Source organism: Nuphar pumila, chromosome 3, assembly GCF_984573655.1.
Source record: "Nuphar pumila chromosome 3, dmNupPumi1.hap1.1, whole genome shotgun sequence".
NCBI lineage: Eukaryota > Viridiplantae > Streptophyta > Magnoliopsida > Nymphaeales > Nymphaeaceae > Nuphar > Nuphar pumila.
In genome coordinates, this window is record NC_143251.1 from 49,973,419 (window position 1) to 49,987,770 (window position 14,352).

Genomic DNA, 14,352 nt, shown 5'->3' on the forward strand with positions numbered 1-14,352 from the left:
GGTTTTTGTCATAGCTTATAAAAACATAAGGAATAGCTTTGGTGGAAAGTTTATCTCTTTTGTTAGAAAAAACAAAACATTTACAACCAAAGATTCTTAATCTTTTATAATCGGGAGGAGTTTTAAATATTTTTTCAATAGGAGAACTGTTACCAATAATAGTAGAGGGCATTCTATTGATTAAATAGACCGCCGTTAGAGTAGCTTCGACCTAAAAATTTTTTGGAACATTTTTAGAAATGAGAAGGGTCCTAGTGGTTTCAACAATGTACCGATGTTTTCTTTTGGCCAACCCATTTTGTTGAGGGGTATAAGGAAAAGATTTTTTATGAACTATTCCTTGTTGATAAAGGTAATTTTTGAAATTATTAGATATGAATTTTCCTCCGAAATTGGTTCTAAAGATTTTAATGAAGGCTTTAGGAAATAGTGGGACACCAACAAGGGAATTCATTTTTCTTGAAACAATATCATTTTTTGGGAGGATTTCTAAAGGGTCTTTTTAGAGAACTACTTTTCTCTACATGCAAGGGATAAAAAGAAGGTATAATTTCTCGAGTTAAGTAAAGGAAATATGAACTTAGTAGATTACACCAAGGTTTTAAAACCCGTGACTCGGAACTCGACTCGTTCTTTATTGACTTGTGACTCGGCGGGTCAACTCGGTGACTCAGACCGGGTTTTGTTAACTTTTGATTTTAAAAGAAAAACAATATATAATTTGTCTGAAACCATGTTTTTGAGTAAACATAGTCTCCAAATGTCTGTAAGAATATAAAAACAACTGCAAAGAGCTATAGAGGTTTGCTTGAATAACTGAATTTGATATCTATACAAGCACTTTGACTAATTCAGGACTTGAATTAGAGGATTTGGTCACAATGAGTTCAGTCTGCTACTACCTAAGGTTCCTAAAATGGCCAATCATATATGCTAGCTTGTTTTTAAAGTTTTAATTCCCTCTCTAACAAATCCATAAATGTAAAATAGGGATATATGTGCATATTGAAAGTTTACAGAATGCCCAATATCAACATAAATAAGCAATTTTCTCATGTATAAAACTATGCAGGAAATATATTAATGGCACAACTATAAAAAGACTACTAATATTTGAATATGTACAATGCTTGTTCACATAACAAATGGATGATGAAACCTAAATGTGACTTCCCATAGGCACTGTTGACCCTCCATATATAGTGAGAATCATTTCTTTAAAATATTTTGCTAGAATAAGTTGATAACACAGGGTGAACAGTAGTTCAAACAACATGGCGATTCTATTCTATGGATTTAAATGCTTTTTTATCTTTAAATGATTTTTATTTTCTTTTTTATACAAAATCTGGGGGTAACCCTTGTTAAAATATATGTACTTATATATTTCGAAACTGTAATTTGAAACTCAAAAAACAAATTTCAAACATCCCAAAACTCGCCCGAGTCAGGCCGAGTCAAGCCGAGTCAGGCCGAGTCAAGCCGAGTCAAGCCGAGTCAAGCCCGAGTTTTGGCAAACCGAGTTTGCTTTGCCGGGTTGACTCGCTGGAGGGCCGAGCCGAGCCGAGTCAGCCGAGTCAACGAGTTGACTCGGCGAGTTTTAAAACACTGGATTACACCACTAGGTACCATAATTTGGAGAGGTATTATCCTAACGTATTTGCCGACGATTGTGAGAGAGCGAACAAGTATGTCAGGGGACATAAGGAAGGGCTTCACTTCAGAGTCTTGACAAGTATGTCACAAACTTTTCCTGCAGTCGTGGCTGCCTGCCTTATTGAATGAAGAATATGAGCGGTTGAAGGGAAGTTTGAAGAAAAAAAAGACAACAAAACAAGGAGGAAATGGCATGAGGCCGTTTCCTGTTTTTGACATAGCTATGAAATTTTTGAAAACAACCAAATACTTCGGATTTGATTCTAATAAAATAAATCCATGCATGTCTAGTAAAGTTATCCACAAATATCACATAGTAGGATATACTTCCTTTAGATATGATTGGTGCCAGTCCCCGTACAACTGAATGTATCAATTCAAATGGTTCTTTAGAAATAAAATGACTAGTTCCAAAAGGTAGTGATTTTAATTTGCCAAGAATACAATCCTCACAAAACAGTTCTTTTTTATTACAATTTTTAAGAAATGAAAACAAATACAATTTTGACATTCTTGGATGTCCTAATCTCCGATGCCAATTTTTAATATCATTCTTTTCAACAAAATTACAAAAAGTTTGAATTGATAGTTCTAATTTGTCCATGTAGTAGAGATCGCCTCTTCTATGGCCACACCCAATCGACTTTTCAGATCGGAGATCCTAAACTAAGCAACCATTAGATGAAAAGGTAATTCTAAATTCATGGTCAGTTATTTGAAAAACGGATAGGAGATTTAAATTTAGTTTTGGTACAACTCTAATGTTTGAAACAAAAAAATTTTGGTCATTTTTCAAAGTACCAAAACTTTTGAATTTTAAAGCGGTTCCATCGGCAATTGAGACATTAGAATCTTTTGAATTATTTTGACATTTGTATAATATGGACTTATTAGGAGTCATATGAAACGAAATGTTGGAATAAAAAATCCAAGAAGTCTTACCAAGATCCACACAAGCGGAGATGACTAGATCGAAAAGGGAAGATGATTGGCTCTTGATTAGTTGTGTTAGAGTCTCCATAAGTTGAGCAAGGGGCATGTCTCCAATGTTTTTGGAGCTTTGATCAACACCACTTCTATCGAATGATGACCCCATAGAGGCCACTCTCTTGTCTTTTCTTTTATCTTCTCTTTTTCTTTTAGGGCAAAAGGCTTTATGCGTCCTGGTTCATTACAAAAGTGACATGATTTTCTTTTTGAAATCAGTCATTTTAATTCTTTCCAAATTATGGAGGTTTGTATATCTTTGTATGATATTCGAGCCTTGACATAGCAAGCACATATTCTTCATCTTTGGAGGAAGAATATTTCTTTAATCTATTCTCTTCTATAGTCAATTATTCTAGAGCTTCAACTATGGTAGAAACACCTCCTTTATGAAAGAGAGTCGATTTGATTTTCTTAAATTCGGGTCTAAGCTCATTAACAAATTAGTAAAAATGCTCTGTTTTGATTTGATTTTCATGGAGTTCTAAGTCTAGAGGGTAATGCCACTTAGGCTTTAAAAGAGCCAATTCATCCCAAAGAAGAGAAAGGACATTATAATATTGCCTAATGCTAATTTCTCCTTGGGTTATGGTTTTAACTTTATTTTGCAAATTACATACATGAGCTATGTCTTTTAGACAATACATATCCTTAAGATACTACCATGCATCACTAGCAAAATCAAACTTTTCCAAACTCGAGCACTTCTTGATGTCAACACTATTGATGAGCCATCCAATGATCTTGAAATGACTCATCCTTCCTTCTTTCCATCTTTCGTAATATCCTTAAGATACTACCATGCATCACTAGCAAAATCAAACTTTTCCAAACTCGAGCACTTCTTGATGTCAACACTATTGATGAGCCATCCAATGATCTTGAAATGACTCATGCTTCCTTCTTTCCATCTTTCATATTTGGCAACGACTTTAGACATTTCTTTTCCTTGAAGAGCTACTTGCTTGCCATTTTTTATCTTGGTAAGCATAAGCTTAGGTTCTCTTTCGGTGCCTTTAACTAAACCCTTCTCCCATATTTTATGTTTTACTATGGATGCCCACATCACATAGTTTGTATCATTGAGTCTCACGAGAACGAAGATAACAACTTCTCAATCATTCTTCATTTTTACAAAGAAGATAGAGAGAGAAGGTATAACGAAAGCGAAGTACTCTTTGGACACTATGAGCCCACGATCACACAATCCACACCCTCATGTCCACACGCACAAGTTCTTAATCGATGGCTCTGATATCATGTAATGAAATCAAGAAGCCTCCACACACCTCATACAAGAGGTACAAAGTAAATCCTCTAAGAGGCATAAACCCAAAAGCCACTTAAGGGCTAATCAAGAACACTCAAATAAAAAAAAATTCTTTATTGATAAACAAATGCACACAAAAATGCATTGAATACAAGGGACTCAAGGTCCTAATTTATAAACAAAAGAGGGAGTGAGGAGCTCCCAATATAGCTCTTGGGGGCTCCCCAACGGCTAGAAATCTAGTCGTTGGGAGCTCCCAACAGCTATATTGAGGTTATATTGTCAAGGACAATAATGCCCTTGACAATATAACAAAGGTCAAAAATAAAGAAAAATAAAAATAAAAAAATAGTTCAGCCCCTAAAGGGTGATTCCTATTACAAGGGTCAAAAGACCAAAATACCCATGAAGGGTAAATTATATTACAGTTGCAAAAATATACCTATATATAAAGAGCACCCATATTCTAACACACTAAGCGTTTTAAGCTTGTTGATCTTCTCAAAGATTGATATATTGCTTTTCTTATCTCAGGTAGTCTCAAGTAGAGAAATAGATCACAATTGGCCATAACCTTTATGGGATGTAGATGGAATCAATCACAATTCAGAGGATGAGTTAGGTTCCACTTTTACAGGGCGTGTTTAAGATACCATGTATCTTGATACTATGGCCAAGATTGCAATATGTGCAGTAAAAGTGATCTATTTTCTAAAGTGGATCTTATTCTGAAACCCATAGTCAAAACTGATGAAAGCTGTTGTATGTAGATTGCTCAGGCACAATAAAGGACAAACAAAGCATGCATCATAGCCCATCAATCTCTAGCCTGAATTTGATCCTGATCAATATTCATGTGAATTTAATATTTTAGGCACACAAGTCAAATATTTCTCACTGTAATTAGAAAGGAACTAGGATTCTGAATCTGGTCTTTAAACATATTGGAGCCCTAGTTATTTATGTTTTTGATGCATGCCTCGGCCCACGGGTTCATAATGGGTTCAACTAAGGGACAAGGTGGGTTTGACTCGGGTAAAAGCAAGGTTTGATTTAGTTTGGATCTCACAGAGTTTGGGAGAAAAATTAGTTCTCTCAATCTACCGCACAGAAAATTACCAAATTTTAGGACAAGGTTCAGGATACGTGGAAGGAGATCCTGTTAAATTTTCAGGGCAAACTCCACGGGGTTTGGGAGATATGAGCTTAGGAACAGGCGATTGGATTTAGGGTTTAATTGGGTCAGGACTATGTTTTGTCTCTCAGAGGTTCGGGTATAAAATCTGGTTCTCTCAACTGGGTTGGTTAAATTTTTTGATTATGGGAGGGAAGGCAGGGGACACGTGGGAGAGCCTAGGGTTAAAATTTCAGCCCTAAATTCCCTATGGTTTCTGGTCGAGGTGGGTGCCGAGTCCCCGTGACCGCGTAAAATCATGCTTGTGAATGACACACAAAGCCATTTTAAAATATTTAACAATATTAAAAAAACAAAACAAAGTTCAATATAACAAAAAAACACAACTTTGAAGTCATACATAAGAACATGTTTTGACATTTATAACCATGAAGCTCTCAAATAGAGCATCTAAGTGCCAAAAAACACATGCTCAAGAATGCTGGATCATATACATACATAATGAATCCAAGCCATACATCGATCACGATTCTTTTGTGAAGCACAAACTCGAACCAAAGAATCCTAAGACCCTAAAAGGAAAAAAGTACCAAGAAAAATTTCTTTGCTCTGATACTATGTGATGAAATATGCAGAAAAACAAATACAAAGTGCACATGCACTATTACAAGCCCAATAAATAACAAAACAAAGTCACTAAGGCACTACACAAGTACAAAGTCCATATACAAGACTTCAAAAAGTCAAAACAATAATACAAGAACATAAAAAATATCATCTCTATTGAGTAGAATGCTTAGGAAAAACATTAGAAACAAATGGAGGTTTTTAGAGGTAGTCTCATAGTCACCTGTATCGTTCAAGATAATTTTTCGGCGAGAGTATTTCTCGAAGAGATTTTCAAAAGTTGATAAATCTCGGAAAAATCTTGGGTTTAAAAAATTGAAAAAAATAAAAGTAACAAAAAAAGCTTAAAAAATAATAAGTTTTTTGCATTATTTTTCTTTTAAAAATATAAAGAAACATGTTTTAAAGGTTTTAAAATATAAAAGAAACAAAAAAATAGGAAATGCAAACTTAAAATATATATATATATATATTTAAAAAATATCGTGATATTATCGGGATATTTTGTTCTTGGCGATATTTTGAAAATATCGCTATATATTCCCGATATTATTGGCTACCTTGAAATAGCGGATAATATCGTGATATTTTTAAAATATTGTCGATATCGGTGACAGTGGTATATATACATATTAACATGTATGAAATGATGCAAATGCCCCTACATGAGCAAAACCTATTACAATAATAAAACAGTTAAAAAACATATAATATATAAATTTATTATTTACAATGGACCAGATTATAAGCAATATATCAGTCAAACTAAGCACCAAGGGTTGCACGTGTGGCCTCATCCAAGCAAGAACCTGTTGCCGACCCTTCCGAACCAGCCTTCGGTGGTGTCAACCCCATCCAGCCCTGCAGACCAGTTGTTGGCGTCATCCATCAAGTATCCTTGACCCCAGTAAGTTAGCCCAGTCATCTACCTTAACCCAAGCCCCTTTGTGCGTGAATCACACAAAGCGGCTTGGGTTAAGGTAGATGACTGGGCTAACTTACTGGGGTCAAGGAGACTTGATGGATGATGCCTACAACTGGTCTGCAGGGCTGGATGGGGTTGACACCACCGAAAGCTGGTTCAAAAGGGTCGGCAACCAGTTCTTGCTTGGATGAGGCCACACGTGCAACCCTTGGTGCTTAGTTTGACTGATATATTGCTTATAATCTGGTCCATTGTAAATAATAAATTTCTATAATATCTTTCTGTGTATTTTCTTTAGACATGATTTAATTTAAATTTCTATGATCTCTTACTGGAAGTTTTCTTTAACATAATTTAATGTTATTAATAATTTTATGGCTCTTTAAATTTATCTTCAATATGCCCTGACATTGTAAGGTGCTACAAGGGTAACTCTCTCTGTTTTTTCAGGAAATTGCACACCTTAGATATGTTTTGTGTCCTCGTCATCTGAAGGAGAGGCAGTTCTGGCATATATATTTTAAACTAGTCAAGAAATATGTGGCACAGTAAGTTTCTCTCTCTCTCTCTCTATATATATATATATACATACAATAAACTTTTAATTTAATTAGAAAAAATAATAAAAGAGTTGCTTTATGTTAAGATGTCACCCTAAAACAAGGATTAGATGAAAACTATGTCACATAGGTGCGGGTGGGGATGTGTCACTTTAAAAAAAACTTTGGGTGCGGGGAGGGTATATATATATATATAATTTTTAACAGTTTTAAGTTAACACTGTGTATGTGTGTACATTTATGTATTTATATATAATATATATAAAACTAGATTTGGTTAGGGCAAACTGAATCTACTTTTGGACAGAATTGGACCTCAGTGTGGTTGACTTCACCTGACGCAAAGGAAGCCATGTCCAAGTGCCTGCACCCTCATGGGTGCGGGTGAGACACGCCCTGTTAGAAGAGTTCGTGTTATATAGGATGGAAGTATGAAAAGGAATTTTTTAAATGACTGTTGTGCTATGTCACAGGGATTCAGCTAGCAGGGTGCCACACCCGCGTCGACTCGACGCGGGAGCGGGTGCGGGTGCGGCACCGGGTGCGGTCAACCCGATCCTGGGTGCGTTGACCGCACCCAAGATCATTTAAGTCCATTTTTTTTTGGATTTTTTTTTTTTTAAAATTTGCCCTATGAAATGGGCTGCGGATTTTTTTTTTAAAAAAATTCTGCTGACAGCTACTGACAGCTGCTGCTGCTCCTGCCTTTTCAAAATCCTTCTTTTTCGTAAAGGATTTTCTCTCTCCATAATAAATGATAATGATGGTGGTAGCCTTCGTAAAGGATTTTCTCTCTCCATAATAAATGATAATATGATGGTGGTAGCCTTGCTGGCTATTAGCATTCACTGTTCTCCTGACGAACTCTTCTCCTGACGAGATAGAAGCCACAGTAACCAAGATCTGCTCTTAAGCATGAACTTGTTACGGATCGACGTGGCCTATGAAGACTAATAAACTTGTGAAATAAAATCTCACAAACCAGCATCCAATGCTAGGGCTGCAAATGGATTGGATTTGTTTAGATCTCTGATCCAAATCTGACATATTATTCTTAGACATGGATTTCAAATAACATCATATTGGGGTTGTACTCAGATCTTCATGACCTGGTGCGCTATCATGCAACTGTATATAAAATGAAATTTGAAAAAACCCGCGTCGGGGGAACCCCCGACCCCCTTATATATATATATATTACATTTTTGCCCCTGCCGCACCCCCGCACCCGGGTTTTTTGGAAGTGCCGAATCCCCGCACCCGCACCCGCACCTGCGCCCGCGCCCGCGCCCGCACCCGCACCCGCACCCGCACCCGCACCCGCACCCGCACCCATGTGACATAGCTGTTGTGCCAAATAATGGTTGTCCCTCACCGTTGCTGTTTATAACTGTTCAATTGGTCATCAACTCTTATCCATCTGATGTCATGAAGTTCTAGAGGTGGCTGTGAATGCATCTATGAAGATCAATATGTACATTCTTACTCTAAGGACCTTTTTTGCAACCAAATAAAGATCAATCTGAAGACCCCTCATAGAGGAAAAGTATTTCGCAAAGCTAACATTCCACAATTCTAAAGAGGTTCATTTCATCTACCCTGCCAAAGAGGCAAAGACAGCAATATGGATCATGTGGACTGCTGACGTGGTTAGTTCTGTCTCAATGTGTGAGATTCCTTTGAAGTGCTTTGAATAAAAGTCTTAATTCTATGTGCTCTTTTTAAAATAAAATTAATAACTTTACCAAACCAGTCCCAGTAAGCCAAGTTTGCAGCTTTCCATGTCTCCAAATGATCATATAGTTAACTGAAAGTAACAAATGTAAGCATCCCAAACACAACAGGCTAGCTAATAAAGCCTCTAACAATTTCATATTCCAGGCTAACCTACTTGCATCTGAGCAAACTGCTGTACCACCTGACATGCTCCCAGGATCAACAGTCATGGTTAATGAGGCTTCACCGTGGAAGCTTGAGCAGCAGAAGTTAAGAGACTAACTGACTAAGTTGAAGAAGGTGGCCCTATTTCATCCATTAATGTGGATGCATCAAAATGCCCAGTGCGTCGGTGTTGGTACTAGTGCCAGTGCAACTGTTTATTGCAAGCTTTTGCATATCCTAAAAGTTAATTTTACCATATGCATTTTTTAGAAGTGGGAAGCTAGGCGCTTCTGATGCTCCCTTCTCATGTTACGGGAAGAACACTTTTCAAACATGGAATTTGGGATATGATATTTGTATTTTCATTAAAAAATTATTTGAATGATAACTCATTTTATAAAGTTAAAACCTAAGTTGGATGTATTCATCTTTAATAAATTCTAAGGTCCTTTTAAACAATTTATTTAAAATTTTAAGTCAAGAGAAAAGTATGGACACCTGCCTATCTATCTTCTTTATCTATGATTCAAGTTGGTTTCATCTCCTACCTATGAAAGGGATGTATTTATTGTAGTGAAATACAAAAGTGCACAAGCAGATGCCACTAAGGCTTTACACAATTACAAATATGTGCACAAGTACAACAAGCCTCTTTTGGGCCAATACGAATCAAGAGCACAAGACACTTAAAGGCAAGAACACATAAAAATAAATAAATATATTAATAAAATGCTTAAGAAAAGCATAAAGAAAACAATGGGAGAGATCCCATATTTATAGAGTTACAAGAGGTAGCAGGCTAGTCCCAATGACTAGAAAGCTAATAAAAAAATAAAAAAATAAAAAAATAAAAATAAAAAAGATGTTTTACAAAACTACCCCTAATGGGCAGGTCCTATTACATAAATAGAAAAAGACAAAAATGCCTCTAAGGGCATTACCTATTACATGCATACTGTTGAGAATAGATGGTTATTTGTTTAAGTTATTTTATATTAAAGGTTTTATGCTCATAAGGACTTAGATGTAATTTTCTCTTTTTGCCTCTCTCTATTTAATATAGAGAGAAGCCCTAATTAATGATGTTAACGAGTTCTATTCTCACAGTCGTCTCTTTCTCTTTTTTCTCTCTCTCTCTACCTAGGGTTCGGGTCAGCTCTTCTCTTCTTGAACATGGTATCAGAGCTGACGATCTAAGGAGCGTGATCGATCTGATCTCTGGAACGTGATCTACACCAAACATCAAGTACTCGAACCAGGTGTGGATTAATTTTTTTTTTTGATCTGATGACAGATCTGGCCTAGATCTGTTATCAGACCTAACGAGCATCGTGGGAGTGAGCCCTCAGGTCTGGCAGTCGTAATTTTTTTTTCTCTTGGGTTTTCACATGCCGTGACTTTTGGGTGTGGCAGCTGATAACAGATCCTATCTTCGTATGGCTATGTCTGCTGCCATGATGTGTTTATCGTATCCCTATCGTGACTGTTTTTTTGTCCTTTGAAGAAAGGAACTTCCTGTTTGTGGCTGTCGTGATTTACAACATCTGTCAACATGATTTCAACAACTGCTGTCGTGATTTTAAGCCTCTGTCGTGATTTCAGCATCTGCCGTGATTCTTCATGCTGTCGTTATTATTTTGTTGTCGTGATTGCAACTGTTGTCGTGACTTCAGCATCAAACCCACATCTGCCGTGACTCTTCATGATGTAGTTATTGTTTTTCTTGTTGCTGTCGTGATTAGTTTCAGCATCTGAAGCTCTGTAGTGGAAACAACACGTTTGTTTTTCTCTGCTGTGCTGAAAATCATGTTTATGTGAATTTTTTTTTTTGAGGGAGTCTGTGTTGAGTATAAGTGCTGTCGTTGGTTCTAGCTGATGCGTGATTGTTATGTGCGTGGGCTGCTGTTCAAGATTCATGTGTGTGGGCTGCTGTCCACTACTGTCGTGGAAATTGCAGACTTGATTCCTACGGTGCTGGGGAAAATTCTCCTTTTGTGGCCTGTTGTTCCTTACTGACGTGGTTTCTTTTTGTGAACAACTGCTAGGTTGCTTGAAATCTGTCCAGATTTTTATCTCTGTTGGAACAGAAATATTTTGTTAGTATGGCTGAAACTTCAAAATGTGATTCCAAATTAGAACATATTGGAGAATATAAAGCATTTGCCAACCCCTTCTCGTATGGCTCTTCCGTAAGGTTGAATGAAACCAACTATGCCAGGTGGTCCAGAACTTTTATGATGTCGGTATCTGGACATCGTCGAAAACATATTTTGTTGGAAGGCGAACCTACTGAGAAATTGAGAAAATATGTTACTTGGGATGAAGATAATGACATAGTTATGTCATGGATCATGAATAGTGTCGAACCCCATATTGCAGATGGATTGATCTACTATAATACAGCCAAACTGACGTGGGACAATCTTCGTGATACATACTCACAAGAAACGAATGTGAGTCGTATCCTGCAAGTCGAACAAGAAATATATAATTTGCAACAGGGAGATCAAACCTTGGCCCAGTACTATGCCTCTGTCAAAGCTGCGTTTGAAAGACTTAATGCTCACAGGCCCCTGTGTTGCTCGAAGCAAAAGGATCATCAAGAACAAACCATGGTTGCTCGTTTTCTTACAGGTCTTTCTTCAGATTTTTCTGTTGCAAAAGTTCAAATGTTGACTGGATCAGATGTTCCCACTCTTGCTGATGCTTACAATCGTCTGAGTAGACTTGCGATCTCTCTGCCACAATCTCAGCCTGTGACTCAGTCATCTGCTCTTGTTGTTCCATCTAGTTATGGGCGTGGAAATATTCAAAATATCAGAGGACGAGGACGTGGACGTGGACGTGGTATGGGAGGCAGAGGAAAGCTTCAATGTACATTCTGTGGAAAATCTAGACACTTAGAAGATCGTTGCTGGGATAAGCATGGTCGGCCAACCTCTACTTCATCAAAGTCATATACTCCTAAAGCAAATGTTACTACTATCGAGGCAACAAATGTACAAGAAAATATCATTGCAAATGAAAGCAGTATCACCCTTAGTCGTGCGGAATATGATGAATTGATCGCTCTTCGACCTTTGAGTTCCACCCCTCCTGTAGCTGGTGTTGCCTATTCAACCGAAAATTATCTTCATCCGACCGATAGTAAGTGGGTTATTGACTCTGGTGCATCCAGACATTTGTGTGAAAATTCACATGTTTTTTCAGATCTAAAGGATATTAAGGCTCAGCTTGGAGTCTCCTTAGCCGATGGGAGCTCCTCCCCGGTTGTTGGTCAGAGAAATATTTCTATATCCTTCTCATTACAGTTGAAAAATGCTCTTCATGCTCCAAACTTTCCTCAAAGTTTACTTTCTGTTAGTTGCCTTATAAAAGAACAAAACTGTAGAGTCATATTTGATCCAATGGGTTGTCATTTTCAGGATTTGCTGACGGGGAAGAAGATTGGTGGAGGCTACGAAGAAAATGGAATTTACTACCTACATCATCCAATGGGTTCTGTTCATGCTGCAGTGGAACATTCATTCAGTCCTGTTCAGTGGCATCGTCGTCTTGGTCATCCTTCATTGTCAAAGCTTCGGTCGGTATTTCCTCAGATTCCTTCCACCACATCATTTCAGTGTGAAGCATGTCAGTTGGGCAAGCATCATCGAAGTTCGTTCCCTTCGAGTCAGAGTCAGTCTAGTAATAAAGTTTTTGAACTTCTTCATGCAGATGTATGGGGTCCTAGTAAGATTCCTACTAGGACTCAGTGTCGTTATTATCTTGTTATTGTTGATGATTTCTCTAAGTTATCATGGGTATTTTTAATAAAAGAACGATCTGAAGTTCCAAGTATTATAAAATCCCTAATTCTTGAAATAAAAACTCAGTTTGAATCTATTGTCAAGATTGTTCGCACTGATAATGCTCTTGAGTTTAAATCAAAAGGTCTGTTACAATTTTACCAAGATCATGGCATCCAACCCCAAACTTCCTGTGCCTATTCATCTCAACAAAATGGGGTGGCTGAGCGAAAACATCGGCACCTCCTTGATGTTGCCAGGACCATTATGATTCAATCCAATGTTCCTGCGTTATACTGGGGTGATGCGATTACCACTGCTTGCTATCTGATCAACCACATGCCTTCGTCTTCTGTGGGTGATCAAATTCCATTACATATCCTAAAACCTAATGCCCCACTTTTTTCTTTCACACCAAAAATATTTGAATGTGTTTGTTTTGTACACAAACTTGACCCTGATCGTGATAAATTAGCCGTTCAAGCTACAAAATGCATATTTATCGGTTATCCAAAAAATCAAAAGGGCTATCGATGTTATGATCCTATCTCTCGCCGAGAGTATGTCAGTACGGATGTATCTTTCCTGGAATCCTCTCCATATTACTCTAGTTCCGGTTCCCCGTTGCAGGTTGATCCAGCTGAATCTTTTCCATTACATATACCTCCTTTTCCTTTGGAATCTGTGCCTACATTACCGAACCAAACTTCATCCTCTTCCAGATTTAATAATCCTCCATTGGTATCTGTGCGTAGAGCTCCACTTCCGCAAGAGCCTTCATCTTCTTCTTCTTCTCCTGAGGTAAGTTCTACTGACAATAGTGATCTTCAGGATGATGATAACAGGCCTATTGCTCTATGAAAGGGGACAAGACAATGTACCTTATATCCCATATCTCATTTTGTCTCCCATGCCAGAATTGGACATCAGATGAAGTCTTTTATTTCAGCCTTGTCTGCTGAAACTATTCCTCTGAACTATCAACAGGCAACACTTGATAATCGCTGGAAGTTGGCTATGCAAGAAGAAATGACAGCTTTAATGTCTCAGCATACCTGGGATCTAGTTGATTCCCTAGTAGATGCTGACATTGTTGGATGTAAATGGGTATATACAATAAAGTACAAATCTGATGGTTCTATTGAAAGGTACAAGGCCAAATTAGTCGCGAAAGGGTATACTCAGACATATGGAATTGACTTCTTTGAAACTTTTTCTCCTGTTGCACGGATGGGTACCATCCGTCTTGTTCTCTCAGTAGCTGTTCAGCATGGTTGGAGCTTATGCCAATTAGATGTGAAAAATGCATTTCTCTATGGGGATCTATCTGAGACCGTTTACATGCAACAACCTCCAGGCTTCGAGGTTGAGGGGGAGTGTCAGAAGGTGTGTAGATTGAGAAAAGCGATTTATGGCTTGAAACAAAGTCCTCGTGCATGGTTTCAAAAGTTGTTTGAAGTAATGTCAAGCTTTGGCTTTAATAGATCAACAGCAGATCATACACTTTTTATAAAGAAAACTAG

General features: G+C 37.5%; 1 long non-coding RNA gene across 1 annotated transcript in view; it reads left to right on the top strand.

Annotated features, from left to right (window-relative positions):
* Window positions 1–14,352, top strand: part of LOC149842858 (uncharacterized) — a 49,515-nt gene that overhangs the window by 9,079 nt on the left and 26,084 nt on the right. Inside the window, exon 3 of the long non-coding RNA XR_016431095.1 lies at window positions 7,051–7,148. This is a non-coding gene — a long non-coding RNA (uncharacterized LOC149842858). The remainder of the gene's footprint in view (window positions 1–7,050; window positions 7,149–14,352) is intronic.